The sequence below is a fragment of the Perognathus longimembris genome, chromosome 22 (genome assembly GCF_023159225.1).
Source record: "Perognathus longimembris pacificus isolate PPM17 chromosome 22, ASM2315922v1, whole genome shotgun sequence".
NCBI lineage: Eukaryota > Metazoa > Chordata > Mammalia > Rodentia > Heteromyidae > Perognathus > Perognathus longimembris.
The window spans coordinates 33,888,871-33,908,841 of record NC_063182.1 but is presented as its reverse complement, the minus strand read 5'-3'; the positions used below and the strand labels follow the sequence as shown (position 1 = coordinate 33,908,841).

General features: G+C 35.5%; 1 protein-coding gene and 1 long non-coding RNA gene across 2 annotated transcripts in view; one reads left to right on the top strand and one right to left on the bottom strand.

The window, feature by feature from the left end:
* Fbxl17 (F-box and leucine rich repeat protein 17) overlaps positions 1 to 19,971 on the top strand; it is a 408,585-nt gene that overhangs the window by 281,002 nt on the left and 107,612 nt on the right. The window lies entirely within an intron of this gene.
* Positions 15,046 to 18,516, bottom strand: LOC125339803. Its single transcript, XR_007208626.1, has 2 exons — positions 15,312 to 18,516; positions 15,046 to 15,084 (listed from the first exon to the last, which is right to left on the bottom strand). It is a non-coding gene; the product is annotated as an uncharacterized LOC125339803 (long non-coding RNA).

The following is a 19,971-nucleotide window of genomic DNA, read 5'->3' as shown; positions in this document are numbered from 1 at the left end:
CACTCTCTCTGATAAACTCAGCTCTTACTCTGTGCTTCATCTGCCACCAATTCCAGTTTCTTTTATTCCTTCGTTCTCTCATTTTTCTATGTCTGCATTTTTCCATTATCCATATTCCATGTCCATGACCTTCGTTGAGAGTAGCAATTGTATGCCTTTTATTAGGTTTCACAGAAATAATTTAAGTGCTCATTGACTTAATACTATTTATTTAATTTATTTAATAGTATTTATTTTTATTTGATCGTATTATTAAATTACACTAAATGAGAACAGATCATTTGAATTTCTTAGTATACATTCTGTATAATTTTTCAAAAATAAGTATTTTAAAGATCTGAATAATTTATAAAAGCCCTCAGAAGTTTCATTAGGCTTTTGATTACGTTTATTTACATTCTGAAGGGACATTTGATCATTTTTCTTTAGAGGATTAGAAATTTTGTCTTTTCTCAAATAAGGCATAGTAGAATTGATGAAGAATGTATTCTTGGTTTTATGAATCTTCTGATTTACTTGCTAGGATAATTTAAGTATCCTTTAGAAAAGATGGCCAAGTGTCACATGCTGTATTATTCCTAATTCTTTAACTGGACCATGTATTTAAAACAGTCATGTTAAATGAGAAATCATTAGACTTGTACTTCATTGGCATTCTAAAAGCAACTTCTTTATTTTATTTGCATTTATGAATGTGAAAATACTATTCCAATATATAAAAATTAAGAAACAGCATGTGATATACGTTAAAGATGCTTCAATATAATTTTGATTTATTGATGTACGTTAAGCTTAGAGAAAAATGCACATTTCTCACAAGCATAGAATTCATTGACTCTTTGTAAACTAAAACCAGTGTACAGATAAAGAAATATTTCTAACCAGGCATCAGTGGCTCATGACTGTATGAGATCTGAGGATCACAGTTCAAAGCCAGCTCAGGCAGGAAAGTTTGTGAGACTCATATCTCCAACTAACCTCCAGAAAACCAGAAGTGGCACTGTGGCTTAAGTGCTACCCTTGAGCTGCAAAGCTCAGAGAAAGTGCCCAGGCCCAGAGTTGAAGCCCTATGATTGACTCCCCCCCCCCAAAAAAAGTATATATTAATTTTATCTCCTTTGCTAAGTAAAAAAATTATAAATTAATTTTACCTCCTTTACTATGCAAAAAATTCTTTAATATATTTAACATTATAGAAATATCTATAAAGGCTTATTGGTTTTTGTGTTTCGTTCTTTAAACTCTTTAAAAATATGCGAAATTCTTTAGCACTTAAACTTGGAGATAAACTATTGATTAATTATCTGAGGTATCAAAGACTTGGATACACACACACACACATACATACACACTACTGACTAATATACTATAAAAATATTTTTTTCCTAACACAAATTCCTTTGATGTAAAGCAAAAAGATAGTAACAAAAGAATCCAGTGTTTTATTGTCTTAAAAAATCTGTTGTTGCTTGGTGTCAAATGGAAGATTTTCTTTTCAAAAACAATTGTGATGACATGTCACTAGCTTTTACTAGAAGTAATTACTACCTAGAATACTCTTATGAAACAATCTGGCTTACATGAACATATATTTTCTCTCATTTTCCCAACCTTCTTAGTTAATTTTACTTTGAAAATTTATTTAAAATTTGTATAGTTATATTTTCAGTATGACTTTAACATACTTCTGAAAATCTCTGCTCACTGATTCTTAATCTTTTCCCTCTGTACCATGGACCTGACTAGGCCACAGAGTGGAACTTGTATTCTTAAGAAAAGGATATTAGGCAGAGGTGAAGTTGGCCTGGGAGAATAAACCCTATTTTAAAAATTAACCCACTGTGGCCTTCTCAGATATAAATGTTGGTTTATGACAAAATTTAGTTTTGATGTTGCTATGACATACTTAAGATAGCACCATAATATCAGGAAGCCATAGTTGACAAGAAAATCACTGAAGATAATAAAACATACCTTCTTTTTCAACATGAACAATTTTTAATTACATGGAAACACTTCATATATATATATATATACCCATAAATATACCTATATGCATATATATTAGATTGATTATTTTGAGGAAAATGTAAAAAAAAGTCTGCATATGTGTAGGGCTTGCCTTTTAGGTATGTAAGAAAACATTGTCTAGACCTTCCTTAGTAATGTGACTATAAAGGGGAAGCTAGTCTGTTGCTGTTGGCTCATGCCTGTAATCCCAGCTATCAGGACGCTGATAGATGAGGATCATAGTTCGAAGCCAGCTCAACAGGAAAGTCCATGTGATGCTTATCTCCAATTAACCACCAGAAAACTGGAATGTGGCTCAAAGTTCTAGAGTTCTAGCTTTCAGCAAGAAAGCTCAGGGACAGTGTACCCAGACCCTGAATTCAATAGACAAAAAAGTGGAAGATGGGGAGGGGAAGCTACCCTAACATTGTAGTGTCCTGGAATATTGAAAGTATCAGAGAAACTTAACGTATTAGTAGCTTTCCTTCAAACAAAAATGCAAGTGGAATGTAATAAATTCCAGTATCTGTAAGTTCTTACCTGATAGCATATTTAATAGAGTTATACATTTTTCATTAGGAATACACATGGATAAAGCATGACAACTCATTGTATTACCATGCCAATCTAGAAGAACTTTTTAGGAAGGAGGAAGGTCCTACAGATAATGCATTAAAATAAAAGTGTGACCTGTTCAGATGGTGGGGAATGACTTGAAATGCTGGTCAAACAAGGTGCTGTGTTGTTTGCTGTTTGCTGTAAAGCAATCCAGTCCGTGTGCCTTGTGGAAGGCAGAGCAGGTCGTGGTGTGTAAGAAATATTTTTGGCTGTGGGTAGTTATTGAAGGTAGATGATAGATACATGAAAGTTACTTCTTTTTCACTTTTTTCTATATTTGAAAATTTCCATAATAAGCTTGAAAATTTGCCTAGCCAAGCAGACATTTAACTAACATAAATAATTCTTCCTATTTCAATGGCACAAGTAGCATTGATTACCTTTTTTCTCCTTGGTAAGGACAAGATTTTTAAATATTAAATAAATAATGACTGGAATTGGAAGAGTCATAACCTTGTTTATATAACTTTCTCAAGGGCAACAGTTTTCAGGTTTTAATTCTCCTCTTTAGTTCACAAAGTATTTTTTTATAAGTCAGGTAAGAAAATTTTGCTTTGCTATATGCAACACTATATGTTTTATGTTTGTACTAGCTATTTGGTAACTGAGTTCCATTACACTTCCATAATAGATAGGAAGTTCCATCCTAGTCTGACTAAATTTTATGATCATTTAACTGTATAGGTGATGAGGTAATTTTGACCTGGCATAAGAAAAATCATTAGATGTTCATATTTCCTGCCTTAATTGTATACTGTTTTGTGTAAGAAGTATACACAGTTTCATGATCTATATTTGAGTAGATATGTGTATATAACTTTCATTTCAATATATTTAGATGCAAACAAACTTTCATTTCTAAGAAATTCCAGTATTCTGATTTAAGGGGTTTTGTTTCATTAAATATTATGATTAAATCTCCTACCATAAGCAATGGAATTATGTACATATATATATATTAAAGTGTCTTAAATAGGGTAACCCACAAATTAAGTTATTTTGCCACTTTATTTTCCAAGTGATGAAAACATCTTTTAAAATAACATACAAAGCGAAGGACTATCTTTCTCTCAGAATAAGCATTATTTTTATATGCCAAAGAGAGAAAGAGAAAAAAACAGGAAGAGAAAGAAGCATTTCTAAAAGGGCAAGTTATTGCTGGAGAGATAAATTTAGCCAGTCTACAAACTGTAGTCCTAGCTTCTCCCTATGTTGTAGTGCTCCCCTGGCCACAAGACAGAAAATGGATGGGCGCCCTTCTTGTTACCCCCAACTCAATGTTACTCTCTGTATATTAGGAGAGAAATAATACCAGTCAGGAGAGGGAAGGAAAGCCGGTCCTGGTGTCTCGGGCCTCTAATCCTAGCTACTCAGGAGGCTGAGATCTGAGGGTGGATGTTCAAAGTTAGCCCAGAAGGAAAGTCTGTAACAGTTTTACCTCCAATTAACCACAGAAAAGTTGGTAGAGCACCAACCTTGAACACAAAACTCGGGGACAACTCCCAGGTCCTAAGTTCAAGTCCTATGACTGATAAAGAAAAAGACAAAAGGGAATTGAGTAAAAAGCAGTAGAGACATCCTAAGGGTGGTATGAGCTCTCAGGGACACGCTCAGGCTTTGTACACATACAAATCAAAAGGATTAAAAGCAGGGAGGGGAAATTGAAGGGCACTGGGGACTGAAGCAGCTCTGTAGTCATATTGGTCCCAAGTCTCTGGGCTTCCTCCCATGAGGGCACAGCTTCTCTCCACATCTGTTCCGTTTTCTCCCAAACACTCAAAATCCTCAATCCAATAGGGCTAGTTTTCCATTTTTGAGTTTCTTTAGTTGTCTGTCTTTAGATCTTCTCCATTTCTTTCCCTGGTTCTGGAGGCAGATGTTCCTATGAAAACACTCCCAAATACACATGATGTGCAATTAAATAGCTATTTGGATTTGTTTTCTTCATCCTGAAAGGCGCTATAGCTAGGCAGCCTTGGCTTAGTCCTGTTATCCTGTCTATTCGAGAGGCTGTCCTCTGGAGGACTTGGCTTTGAAGCTAGTCCAGGCAGTTCATTAGAAAGGACTTTGTACCTATGAGAAACTTACCTTTGAAAATGAACCCTAAAATGGACAGTTAACCTTCTCTAAGTTATGCAACACATTGGAACCTTCTTGTGGTGTTTTTTTCACCTTGTTTTTAAATTGATCTATAAAAAATTCACATGTATATAAATAATTTCATTATTTCAACTCAAGAAAGTGTTTCACATTTAAAAGCTAGATATTCAAATGTGTTCTGTTATTGGTAAAATCATTATTTCAGTGCCTGATGTTTAATTCATAGGTTGTAATCTTTCATTTAAATGCATTGCCCTAATTGTTACAGAATCATTTACTCAGTCCTGTGCAAGAAAAGTACAAAAACTAAGCTACTTTAAAAAGGACTATTTGTAGCACTCCATATATTCAACTCATGTCAATTTTTTCAGTGCTCTAAAGGTGTTGATTGTGCTTATGAAAGCGTTAGCACCCTGTATGACATCTTCAAGAGAAAATGATTGAAAAAAATTTAAATTGCAAAATCGGAAGGAAAGTGTTGACCAGTAAATTCCCAGATTAATCTGTTTCTACAGTAGGAAAAAAAAGTGGTAATGAACTGAAAGGTGATACCTCGCTAGACTTGTAGATAAAGAATTACTTAGTTTCAGACTAATCACAGTGCTCAGGATGTTGTAACTGAATTATATTCAGGATCAATCATTAAGAAGCCTTCTGAATGTTTTATTATTTGGTATTCCTCTTTTATTTCCTTCTTTCAATAAAGAAGCACTTTAAGAGTGGCATGTATACTAAAGAAGTCCCGTTATTCTTGTTTTTTACTGATAATTTATAATAGTTCTTGATAGATGTGTCTTTGTTTTCAAGCCTATAAAAAAGAAATCTAAAGGTTATATTTATAACCAATATTTAGACAAAATCTGATTCAATAACCAAATACGCTTTTCCACTACCAGCGTCAATTCAACTTCACCGAATATATTCTCTGGTGAATCAACCATGGTTGAAGCACTGTCCTTCATCATTCAAATGATTAGGATTATTCTTTGCCTGGTCAGACAAGAGCTCCTCAGTCTATCCTCAGAACGCTCCAAAGCTCTTTCCTCATTTTTTCAGGCATCCCTTCAACACATGCCAAGTCACACTCAATTTCTTGCCTTTAAATATGTTTACTGTAGCTGAATGTTGATGGCCCATGCCTGTAGTTCTAGCTATGCGGGAAGCTGAGGCCTAAAAGATCTCAATTTGAAGCCAGGAGGGGCTAGAGGTGTGGCTGAAGTGTTAGCATGCTAGGCCTGAGCAGGGCATTTCAGTGAGAAGTCAGAGCTCCTGAGTTTAAGCCCTGTCGCCAAGCTTTAAATAAGTAAAGGGATCTAGATGTCGCTGTTGTAAGTAACAATGGACGGACGTGTGGTGCTCACCTAGGAGAGGTGGTTTTTTTTTTCAGCAGAGAATGTAGGGAGAACCAGCAAATCTTCTGGGGCTCTTATTAAATATATATTTTGAGCTCCTGGAGCCCTACTCACATAAAGAAATTAAATATTTAGTGAGGAGTACATGAGAGAATGCATATAAGCACCCCATTCATAATGGGTTTTCCTCTGCAAATGAAACTATCTAAAAATTTTTTTAAAAAGCTTTTTTTATTTCAGGTTTTGACATCTGGCAGAAAAATTCCTATTTCTGCCTATTACAAACCTGAACTTCAAAAAGGAAAGATGATTGCGATGTTAAAAAAAAAAAAAAAGGCAACAGCTGATGTTGGAATCTGTACTCGGGTGTTTGTTTGTTTTTTTTTCTTTTTGTGTATTAATTAGAAACAGTATTTTCTTTCAATGCAATTATGTTTTTAATAATCAAGGACTGTACAGACAGAATGGGAATATGGATTCTGTTTTAAGTTGCTTCTTTTGTATGTCTTTATAAAAGGAACTAGATAGTTTTAAGCCACTTCTTTATATGATAGATGCTGTTGCCCCAAAATATATACAAGCTTCAATTATATATCATTTTGGGGCTTGGCTTTGGTAATTTTCAACTTAAGATGTATAGACTTTTGGAAATTTTATAAGCCTAAAATTTTCAAAGTATTGCTTAAATCATATAAACATAGTTTTCCCCAAGTTGATTCTACAGGTTCCAGTCACATTTTTTGTTAGACATATCCACCTGCAACTCTAGTTCTTCTAGTGTATTTTATAATCCTTCAGTGACTAATAGTTTACAAAACGGTTGTTTTAAAAAGGGCTACACTTTATATACGCTTTTCACTTCACTACTTAATAAGTTGTAATCCATTAATATGTTTTACTTTTAAAATGGAGTTATCAAAATAATTCAAATAAAATATAATTCAATATGGTATTTCATTCTGACTTTACATGTCAAATGATGTGACGGGGTCTAATGTAGATGCCACACTTGATTTCAGCATCTATCCCTCTTCTATTTAACAGTATCAAAATACGACACATGGGAATTTGAATTGTTTAGTGTAAGTGAAAGGACCTGCAGTCTTATTCTTAGTGCAGTGAAAATGATTAATCTTTTTATTATGGTGAGATTTCTGCTAGGTTGGTATAACAGTTGAGTTAATTGCTTTTTCTTTATGTTTAGTCCTACGCTTTTTTCTTTATCTTAAAAGGAGGTTAATTTGTGAGTGTTGACATCATTTGTAATTAAAAGTCAGACATGCCAACAAAAGAAATTTCTGGTAAAAATAATTGTTTATTTCAAGTTCCTAATATTATCTTTGTTCTCATTGATTTGACAAGATACGAATTATATTATCAATATGAAAGCATATCTATTTCTTCCAGGTATAGATATATTTTGTCTCATAAATTTATTGTATAAGTAGGTTGAACAGTGATTCAATAGATTATTTTTTCAGAAAAGTAAATTAATTTAATTCCACTAGACATTACTGAAATTCTAAAGTTGCTAAGTTGTAGGTTTTAAAGTCTATGCAAAAAAAAGCAACGAAGTTACATGTACACATTTCCCAGCTTCAGCAAGACCAAAAAACAGCTAAATAGATTTCATCTGTGCTCTTTTTTAATCCTTTATCCATACTACATTATTTGGAAGAAAAATTTTAAAAGCTTGTGATTTGCTTAAAATTAGCAATTTTATTATACTTGGTCATTTAACCACACTTGCAGCCATGTTTCACATTTGGGTGGATATTTTGGTTGCTTGGTTTTTACTTTTTGGCCTGCTGTAAATGTATAGATGGTTGACCATTTACTTGTGGAATGTTACTGTTTGTTTACATCTAGAGCTCCCTTGGATTAGTAACCGTAGTTTATCATGAGATAATTCCGACGTGTATAAATTCATAATAAAAATGGAAAGGATACATCAATATAGGTGGCCTATTATAAGATGCCTTAAGTTATTTTATACTGTATGTCTCATCAGTCTAGCAGAAATGAAGAGAACAAGAGCCCAATTTAAGCAGGTACAGTTGTGACAGTTTGAAAACACACATCACAGGCACAAAAAGAATAGAAATCAACCTCTGTGGAGCTTCCAACAGGAAAGCTGGATCATGTGCTCTGAAATAATCCTGGAATCGCAACACGGCCTGCTCCACGTCCACTGGACTTTCAGCTTTCTCTGGAGGCCCTTGGCAACATGGCACGTGAGCCCAGGGCCCGCGGTACAAGGGCCAATCGTCCCTGGACAGACAGGGCATAGCATTCCTTCAAAACCCAAAATAGGATCACAAGACGGAGGCATCTATTTCCAATTAAGTTGGTCACAGGAGTTTATCTGTCATCTTTATTCTGTCACAGCAGTTTGTGGTAAACCTACTTCACATGGATTATCAAATATGATAATCCAGTGGATTGCAGAATTTCCCCCCAGTCAATTCCTATTTTGTCTCTTTGGGCTTAAAGTAGATGAAACTAGCCATGGGTTTAAAAATGAACTTGACATTTTCAAACTTCCTTGAAAAGGAATTGGTCAAACTTCTGGCATGATGACATAGTAGGTTATCGTATCTACCATACTAATTCATTCTGATTTTCTATAAAAGGTTAGAAAAAAGGTTTTACTCTAAAGTTTATATATACAAAACCATCGCTAACACATATAATCTTCCCCTTTGCCTAAAAAGTACATATTGAAGGACTATATGCATAACAATCATTGTGTGCTAAAAGGAATAATAATTTTCTGAATAATATCTCTTATAAGTATCTCGTGTCTATCTAAAGTCTTAACAAAGTACTTTTCTTCTGTGATCATGTAATGCCAATGCAAACCAAGTGGTAATGTAGATAGCATTTTAATTTTTACTTGACTTTGATTCAACAGTTTTCAGGTTATTCTGGTGGAAAGCAACGCATTTGCTTGAATTTTAGAAAGTGAAGGGAAAGGACATTAGAAGGATGTAGTATATGTATACCAGGAACTCATAAGCATCAGAGAACTGAAGTTGTCTAGCTAACCTGATACTAAATCCAAAATAACCATAAGGACCTCATCAGTATAAGAAACTACATCTTTGTAATGTTGTCTTTCCAACAATCTGTACTTACTCTTACTAGGAATATACTATGCAACTTTTCACACAGAAGATTTATGTACAGTATATGTTACAAATTAATAAAATTTAATAGCTTGAAAGATTAGGGAAACAGATACTAGTCTAAGATCTTGGAAAGTCAACTGTTTTAAGTATCTCTGTTTATTCATATAATAACTGTGGAAAGTTAGTATTATTGCTCCCTTGTAACTTGTCCAGTTTCTTTCTTTCTATTTGTTGTTGTTATTGTTTTTCTAGTCCTGGGTTGGACTCAGGGCCTGAGCACTGTCCCTGGCTTCTTTTTGCTCAAGGCTAGCACTGTACCACTAGAGCCACAGTGCCACTTCCGGCTTTTTCTATATATGTGGTGCTGAGGAATCAAACCCAGGGCTTCATGTATATGAGGCGAGCACTCTACCACTGGGCCATATTCCCAGCCCCACTTGTCCAGTTTCATAGTCATCTCAAAAGGCGAATGCTAAGAATTCAAAACCTTACCTATATAAAGCCCAAAGGTTGTGTTGACCACTTTTCTTTGATTGGTAGAGTTAATTTTGTTCACTTCAAGATAAATTAAACCAATCCATGGTACCTTCCCCAAGCTTTCTTTCCTAGTGCCTCCTCTTTCTGTTTCTCCCTCTACATGCCCAGGGTCTTCCATTTCCATTTCTTGTGTGAAGTATGATGCATTCACTCAAATTGAACGGGATTGCAAAGCAAGTTACTCATTTCCAGTGCTCACCTTTCTGACACTCCTCTCCTGGTTTAGATGCGGACACATTCACATCAATACAAGTGCTTGCTTGGGATGAACTTCAGAGGTTACACTTTTATTCTCTGAATTTTCTGGTAAACTTGTGTTTATTTTCTGGAGAGTTTCACCACCACCCTTGTAGCCCTTTTTCTTTGCCAGCTTCGTAATGATTTTGCTGATGAAGTTTGTGTAGCATTTTCAAATGGCAAGAACACTGACAGCATGTAGGTCAGACACAAGGCAGCCAGGTTTGATACCATGGAGGAAACAGCAGGGCCACAGCACGACTTCAAAGAAAAGTCATCGGGTCCACCCCTCGATGAAAGAGAGTGGGATGTCTATGAAAAGAAAGATGACTTCATAAAAATGAGTAGCTAATAAGAACTTAGCCAGCTTCCCAGGGTTTGGTTTCTGGTTTTGTTTTCATTGTTGTGTTGAGGCAGTCTTTACAGATGGTTGGCTACTCGTGGCCCTACGTGGTAGTGGTGTGTAAAGGGAGCACTGTTGTCAGGGCCAAGACACAGGGAAACCATTCCTTTCTTTCCCTCCCTGGAGTCCTGTTTATAATGAAAAATTCTGCCAGACCCTTAATTATGAAAGTGCAACAGAACATTAATATAATTCATCACCTGTTAGAAAGAGTACTTGTCAGCTATATACTAGAAATCTATTAAATATGACACGAAGACAGATTACACTCCATTTCTTAACATGACATTATAATCAGGATGTATGCTCAGTAGAATGGTTTATAGAACTGTTGTCTCTGTGTCCTGTCAATTAACCCTAAGTCTACATAAATGAAGTGTAGCAAGGCAATACTTTTAGCGAATGGATATGTTGTCCCTCTAGCTCTCAACAATGCAAAGTTTTATTTTCACATATCAGTATTTTTACTGCAAGGTCATTGTCATCTATTGTACTTATCAAAGTATTGAATGAAAATATTATAAAGCATAGTCCTCACTTCATACTTGTGTTATTGAATTGTTAAAGGATTTTTTTATGAACCTGGCATATTTCCTTGACATCCTAAGTACAAAAATCTTTTGTTCAGATAATTTCAGTATAGAACTACAGTCCAGTCCTGTACATTATGCCCTGATGTACCTTAAAGTACAAGCATTCTTTTAACTTTGAGTTAACAAATAAAATTCTTTTGTATATTTTCTGTCAAAGATAAGACCCTCTTTTTAAGTGGAGAGTATAGTATATTGAAGTATTTTTTATCTCTTTGTGCTCAAAGGTCATCTTTGCCTTTTATTTTTTTCACCCCAAGAGAATTGTGAAACTCTCCTAATTATTGTCATGATAGTTTTCTACTTTTTGTTACTCTCTATTCTATTATAGATCTTGCCAAGTAAACTAGCGATTGTGCATAACGTTTTTAAAAATCAGCTTCTGCATTTCTGTAGTGGGACCTTTTTTGTACATTTTTCTCTAATAAAGTTAAATTCAGACATAGTAGTTTTCTCCATAGGGAGGCATGTGTTCAGCTGTAATGAAGAGTGGGAGAGGTGAAATATTCAACTGAGTGGGAATGGAGACTGTTTGTTTTTACTTAGCATGTTTATTCATTAGGTTTTCTCCTCCCATGCTGGCAAGAATATCAAGGATATTTTTCTTGTATGATGTCCTTGTGCTATACTTTGTCAGATGTTAAGACAAAAGCTGCCATTGACAACTGAGATTTCATATGTAAGGGAGTGAGGACATTTCTTATCCAACTTGTTACCTCCTTCCTCATTTCCCCTCTCCCCATTTTGCTCTCCCCCCACCATGAGTTGTACGGTTAGTTTACACCATATAGTTTTATGAGTATTGCTGTTTCATTGGTTTGTCTTTTTGTCCTTTGTCTCTTGATTTTAGTATTCCCTTTCCCTTCCCTAGTTCTAATACATGTATATTCAATGTCCAGGGTACCAAAATCAGTTACAGTGATCGGTTACAGGGGTAAAACCACAGGAAGGTAATGTGGGGAACAAAAGGCACAGTTTCACCTGGCATGTTGAAAATAACAACAATGATAAACCACTTGTTTCCATAATGTGGAGTTCATTTCGGTAAGCATCATCTTATGTGTTCATATGGACATAGCTATCGGGCTCTTGTGATGTTCTGCTCTTATTTAGCCTTAATCTGTGCTAATTATTCCCTATGAAGGAGACCCTAGAGTCCATGTTTCTTTGGGTCTGGCTCACTTCACTTAGTATGAGTTTTTTCCAGGTCCTTCCATTTCTTTCTTTAAAGAGAATATACTTTCTTCGGGGCAGAGTGGAGAAGTAAGTTTTCGGTCTGAGCAGCGGGGCACCTGAAGTGAAGTGGAGTAGGTGGGGTAGGTGGGTGATGGCTTTAGTCTTCTCCTTCCTACTCCATCCCTGCCCTCTCCGAGCTGCTTCCCACTGCCCATCTTTCTGTTCTGCTCCAGCCAGATGTTGCCCCCCTTCTGGTGGCCCCCCATGTCTCCACAGTGGTGTTTACTCTTTGTAACCCACTTCTCCAGAATCCTTTGTTCATAGCGAGGTTCCGACCATGCTAAGGCTGTTAACACGCTGGCAGTTGTTCTCGGGTTTATCTTTTGCAGGTTAATAACTGAAGTCTCTTCCCCTCTCTGATTAGGCAGTTTATTGTTTAATTCCATTTACTCTTTATACTGAGCTGTGGCCAATTGGTGCCTCTTCACCAACTTAACCAGTTCTCCCACCTTACCACTCCACCCAGAAAAGAGGACTTCCTTTAAGGCTTTGTTAGAACATTCTAGATGCATTTACATTTGACTGTTCTTGTTGAATATAAATGTCTTTTTTCTTTATAAGTCTTAAGTATAAGCAAACAAGATATATTTCTTCACATTTAAAGGGGTAAGAAAAGTATCTTAGCCCTTTGTTCTGTTGTGTCATGTTCACCTAAAATTGATGTTCTGTGCAGGACAGCTTGCAGCTCATGATGAGTACTTGTTAAAGTAAATGACAAAATCCTAGTTAGCGTTTAGCCCCAAAATAGAAATGGTTATTATCAATAATCAAGCCCCTGTAATAGATCCTTGCTCTCTTTAAGAACACAGTGTTTGTTGCCTCATTTCCAGAAGGGCTTGTGTGTGACTCAGTGCCTGATGTCACAGCTGTCAGAGACCCTGGAGGCGCAGCAAGAAATGTGTGGCTGGAAACCCAGCTTTCCAAAGGGTCAAGGAAGCAGAAACTTATTTATCACACACCATTACACAGTTTAACTAACATAACAAATGCCAAATAATTGCTGGCACTAATGGGTAGGCGCATGTTTACTTTCTGCGGTTACCATGGATTCACTTAACAATTATGCGCCCACTGTGATTGAAATATAAGGAAATAGTAATGATATGATTAGCTTGACTTGATCATTTGAAAAGGGTTTATTTATCTGAAGGACAATTAGAACTATCTTGCTTTGATGTAATGTATTACCCTATTCTATGGGAATTGTTCTAGTAGTCCAGAATCCCATTTAACCAAGGAAACCTGTACACGTTTTATTATGAAGGTTTTCCAGAGATTGAGTTTATTGACTCAGGCGTAAAATGTATGGATTCCTTAATGTGTGTCAGGCACTAGCATAAAGCTCTTCCCATCTTTGTCCCACTTGATGCTAATAAAACACAACCATCCCGTTCCATTGACTAGAAACCCAAGGTAAAAAGATGTTTATCTGTCAGGGATCCCACATGTAGGAAGATCCAGGATGTAAAATTCATTGGCCCCAACCTGGTGTTGGTTTCCCTATCCAGCATCAACAGGGTTACCTGGAAAGGGGAAAGAAGCAAATTCTTGAACCTGTACACAGCCCAACGGAATCAGGCACCCTGGGAATCTAGCCCAGAAACCCTTAAAACACCACCACCACCCCCTACCACCCCCAGGTGACCCCGATACTGCTCAAGCTTTAAGATCTAAGTCCCTCTATTGTTCCTCTCTAGCCTAGTTCCCACCCAGTTTTCCCAGCCCATGTCTGCTACACAGTTGCAGCTGCTTGCTGTCTTGTTAAGCCCCTGAAAACCCTCCATTAATCACTTCATGTATCCAGAGGACAAAGAGTGTGCTAGGAGTCTTTCTTGAGCAAGGCAAGTTATGAACCTCCTTCCCAGAGAAGTGCATAACACTCACACACACACACTCACACTCACACACACACACGAAATGTTCATCATGTTTGCCTACAGCCAGTCTATTGACTGTGAGAATTACAAGATGGTGGCTACAAAAATGTCAACATTATATCCAAGACCCTATAGATGCCTGTCACAGCAACAGTAATAAACAATTCATCTCTGTTCACTAGCATTAAAAAAATTACCTACGGGGCAACAGTTGTCTGTATGTGAACTTAACCAAGACTTTCTCTTGAGTTTCAGGTTTTTGTTTTTAGTAACAGGTGATAATACCCCCCAAACACAGTATGTAGAAAATTTAACAATAATATATGTTAATACATAATCTATAAGCAATATATATGCTAATATATATTAACTATATTAAAAATACAGTTACTAAGAAAATGAAACAAATGAAACAAATGATAACTTGAAGATAACCACTGTGGCTTCTCATTTTAAAAATCAAATTTGAAATATGTATGAAGCCCTGTTTTTTTGTTACCCTTCTCAGAAAAAAAACTTATCACCCATGAATAATTTATTATAAAATGAATAAGACATAGTCCCTGCCTGCCTACACCCAACTAGATATTCTTTGTCCTACAATAGAGATGAGTGATGAGAATATTTTAGTTTTAATTTGTCACTAAATAACAAACACCTTGAAATTTCCAATTGCCCAGTCATTTCCCAAATTACATTAATAATATATGAGCGTGGAAAAATGGTAAGGAAGGTGAATGGGATTGTTATCTTAATAAATTCTAAAATTTATAATCCCTTCTTCCTGCATTCATCAAGAGTAGAATCAACTTCCCTCTAGCCTTAGCTGATGTAGCTTGAGAGCTCAGTTTAAGCACTATTTATATTGACATCTGTCCAATGGTGTCTTGTATTGTCTGACCCATTTTTATTTCTTCATGTGTTTATCATGCCACGAAATATCCCAAAAAGAAAATTCATGAAAGCATTTTAAAGCCAATTGTGTATATGTACCTTTCTATCTTTTTTTTTTTTTTTTTTTTTTGCCAGTCCTGGGCCTTGGACTCAGGGCCTGAGCACTGTCCCTGGCTTCTTTTTGCTCAAGGCTAACACTCTGCCACTTGAGCCACAGCGCCACTTCTGGCCATTTTCTGTATATGTGGTGCTGGGGAATCGAACCCAGAGCCTCATGTATACAAGGCAAGCACTCTTGCCACTAGGCCACATCCCCAGCCCTGTACCTTTCTATCTTGATATCTCTATCTCTGATGATTGTTTCTTTATTGTTGTCTGGAATCGGCCTCCACAAGTAGTCAAAAAAGAATGCCCCAAATAGTTAATCATAGGAACTCATGAGCATATTCTTCCTGTCTTTGAAACTATGTCATTAGGGTCAGCAACATCTAATTTCTGAGTTTGTGGTTATGAGCCCTGAAACAATTGGTAGGGGCCTCTTACCTTCATTTTTGTCCATTTTGTAATAGCTCATAAAATTAACAAATTTTATCAATAAGTGTTGAGTGACTTTCATATATTACATTCAGGTAGGCACCATAATTCAAATAGTATCTTTTCCTTCTGTATATCTCAGATATTTTTATACCAATTCCAGTAATTGTCGATTTGGGGAAAATCCAACAGTGAGAAGAAAAATTGCAGACAGGGAATCCTAGATACCACTGCTTTCTTTAACACTTAAAATGTTCTTTATACTTCTTGTAACCAGTACAGATAAGATAGACTTCTAAAATAAAGTCATGATTCTTCCAAGTGACTGTATATCAGGCTTGAGAGAAGTTAGCATGCATCATATGTAACATCTGGAGATTTATGATCCTTTGAAGAATGCAAGTAAAAAAAAAAAGCTTCCAATCTTCTCAGAATTTGTCTTTTAAGCTTTTTTTTTATATTAACGATGTTTTGTCTGGAAAAATACAGCCTATATAGATCAACCACATTTAAGTTTCCTTTCTGAAAAACCACATATAACTACGCTGGCAAAATCAGAGAAATTTAGTAAAAACAAACCTTTTCATTCAATGAAATCTTTGAGATAATTTATCGGCTTGTTATTTCAGAATCTCCGTTTTATCATAATAGAAATGAACTGTCATATATACAGCTAGATGGATTCACATTCTGGGCATCTTTATTTCATTTGACTTCTAGAATTCTTCATGTTTGTTGAGGAACTAGTAAATTCATATTGCTCATTTCAATTCATAAGTCATATTCTACTAATTCTAAGGCTTTTACAGTGAAAATCATTGTATAATTCAAAAAATCCCGGTGACATTTTCTCTCTAAGCTTTCTTAAATAGATGGTTCCAAAACAAATAAAAATATATACTTACTTTAAATGTTTTCACCTACGCTACATCATTAATCTTGGCTATTGACTATAATAAAAACAAATATTAGAAAATATTCACTAGAAGTAGGTTTTAAAATTTAAAATGGTGCATTAGAATTAAAAATAAATGTCTAATTTCTCTATATTATGTTTACTTAGACACTAGAGAAATGCATATCTCAAGAACTATGATGAAATATATTTTTTTTTAGGAAAATGAATATCCAAAGTTTTTGGCTAAGTCTACTAAATTGGTAGATTTGCATCACCATCCTGTCTTGTCCTAGAGGTGCTAATGAGCAGTCAAAGCCAACACATAGAAAAAAAGAAAGTAAAGTAGCATATTTGAACATATTTATAGGCAATTCATAGCTCAATGACTAGGAACCGAGTATCTGAGAATTGATTTCATAAAATAGTATATTTTAAGAATGAGAATTTTCTCAAGTTCTTTTACTCCCAGAACAAAGACTGTCATCTTACTGTATTTTTAGGACTCTTGTCTAGGGCAGGCTTTTGATATAAATAAATGATGCATTAACAATTACATGCAGACAGAACTGTATATGCCAGCAGAAAACTAAATGGGAAAGAATTGTGTGTTTATACAATACAATTCCAAGGTCAGTTCACTGACTCCTCACTGAACATCACAGCTCAGATTTATTTTCTTTTGATATAGGTTCCTTTTTCTGTTTAGAAATATCCCTTTATCAGACATTCCATAAGTCTGAATCTATTGAGATAATATAATTCTCCCTTGAGTTATTCCTGTGTAGTTTATAAATAACAAGCATGTCTTTCTAACCTAGACGTCTGAAATAACCTGAAACTAAAAGAAATTAGAAAATATCAACTAAGATATGATGCAGAGCCGTTAAATGATGAGTCAGTAAATATTTTTAGTTAACCAAAAACTGTTCTTCAAGGACATTGCTGTTAACTTTACAGATATTGTGTGTATCTTTTGTAATGTGCATTAGCAATGACAGACATACTTTCATAGAAACTGTTTTTGATCAAATATTTTGAAATTAAGTTTGTTTATTTAGTGTAAAAGCACCAATATAAGACTTTTCAAATATTGAGATGCAACTACTACACTCTCTGTTGTTTTAAGAGTATCTGCTTTAGCTCCGGGTATTTTATTTTTAAGGTGGTGTGCGTGTGTGTGTGTGTGTGTGTGTGTGTGTGTGTATTAAACCTAGCCCAAAAACATGTTAAGCATGCACTCTACCCTTAGCCCTAAAGTTACTTTTCACTATTTTACCCCTTTCAGTGTAGTATCTTATGAAGTCATCCAGCAATTTAATTTTATAATAGGAGTACTGTTAATACTCTTCTCAATTGCCCAGATCATTATCTGTAGCTTCTCATGTTAATTTAAAATATATGTTGTAATTTTATATTTACAAAGTAGCTAATTACTGAATTTTCTATTGTTCTACAGTAACAATAGCGAGGGTAGTAGAGATCACCTTTACAAGCTCTTGGTTATAACTTTATTTTTGTCTTGCAACTAGCAAATATACTTAGAGTGGTGATATTCTGTGATGAAATTTTAACCTAGAGAAAAGCAATGGATAACGTCATTAACAATTCAGTGTCATCTTTAATTCAGCCTTTATCAATAAACAGAATTTTGTATAATTCAATGTCATCTTAATTTTGCTAAGTTTGAGTGACCTTAAGAGTAGTATCATAAAACACATCTCTTGTTGATTAGAGATCTTGAAGATTCAGTCCTAGTGCTCATATCATAGTCTGTTCTGCATTTTCATTATTTTCTGGGTGACAGAATTAAAGGCATACTGATAAGTTTGGAGTTACAGACACTTGAAAAGATAGAACTAGAATTCAAAATAGTCTTAATAAATTATATAAGGCACCTTGAAAAGTAGGGAACAAATTCAAGGTTATGTCTAAAGAGAGAAAGCAAAGTGTACTGTGAGCACAGACATAGAAAAATCAACTGTGAACTCCAGGTGGGTGGGAAGAATAGTACCTAAGACAACGAAGGGAGCTCTGCTTCAAAACAGACACACTTGGCGTGGTGCAGATCATGGGAACTAAGAGCAGGCGCACCGTGCGCTCCTCCCCAAAGCCTCAGTGTGGAGGCTGCGCCAGCAGAGCTGCAGAGCTGCGGAGCTGCGTGGGCTTGGCACATCTGTAACTCTTGTCCATGGAGGAAGATTGGTGGGCAGGCTTTCTTGCAAACCCATGCACTCAAGAAGTACATGAAGACTAACAGGTGGGAGGAGGTGGTCAAAGCTTATGAGCTTTTAATAAAGCATGCTATAAAATCTTGGAACTGGGATTTAAGTAATTATGAAAAAATCCTTGGTTATGTTTGTAGAAGCCTTTATTAAACTATTTGTTCAACATTAAATTTCCACATTTTAAAGAGGAATGTGAGCATTGGGAAAAGTCTGTATAAGAACAACAGAATTGCTTATATGAAAAGACCGTATGGGAAAACATGAAAGGGATTAGTTTGCTAGATAGGAAAAAAGAAAGCTAAGAGATGACTTAAGAACTGTCTTAAAGTATACAGAAGTTTGTCAGAAGAATTTTGACCAGCTCTTTATCCCCAAAAAAGAAAAAAAAAAAGGAAATTTTGTTTCAAGTAGCAAAGGAAGGCTTATTTTCATATTGTAAGAAATTTGTTGATTATAAGATATGATTAAACAATATCTAAATCTACCAAGAAACATAATAGTGAAGATGCTTGAACTGGAATGAGTACATGCCAGCTGGAAGACTTATGAACTGCCCTGCTTCATGAATCAGGCAACCTCTGGTGGAATTTAACAGTTCTAGTTTTGCCATAAAATATCATTTGCTATTTATTCATATCCATCTGTAAAGATGTGGTTGCATTATTTGTATTAGAGCTTTAGTGAGAAATTTTAAGAGGTAACTATGTTACGCTTTTCTATCTGTAAATGGATACCCTTTCTCCTTTCTGTTTCATTTATCCAGCAAGTATCTATTGGGTGCCTGTTCTGTGCAAAACACTATTTTTGGGACTATGAATGATTTTAAAAAGAGGTAATGGGTATTTCTTTGTTGCTCCTTCACAAATAGGGCACCCTCTCTGTGCCAAACATGATGCTACCACATCTGGAATGCAGATAGAAGTACAAAGTTTTGAATTGCTCCTAATCTAGTGAATAAAAATAATAAGTAATCAGAGAATGGCAGCATGGTGTGATTAGACCTGTGCTACCAATATGAGCAGGCTGCGTTGGACCGCTGGGCCCATGGAGGCCTCTAATGTAGAGGGGATCCAGTTTGGGGGCTGGAAGAGGTTTGCTGAAGGAAATGAGTTCAATTGGGATAGCGTGAGGAGACCAATGTGCTCTGAAATGCTAGCCATTATACGAACTGGTTGTTTCTGCCAAGCAAGATGTGTAATAGCAGTAAACATACAAACACGTGTTTTATTTTATCAAGTAAAATGCTACTGATGATATTTGCTGCTGTTTAATATACTAATAAAAACTGATTTATATGAATCGAATGTGTCATACATGTTTTTGAATAGC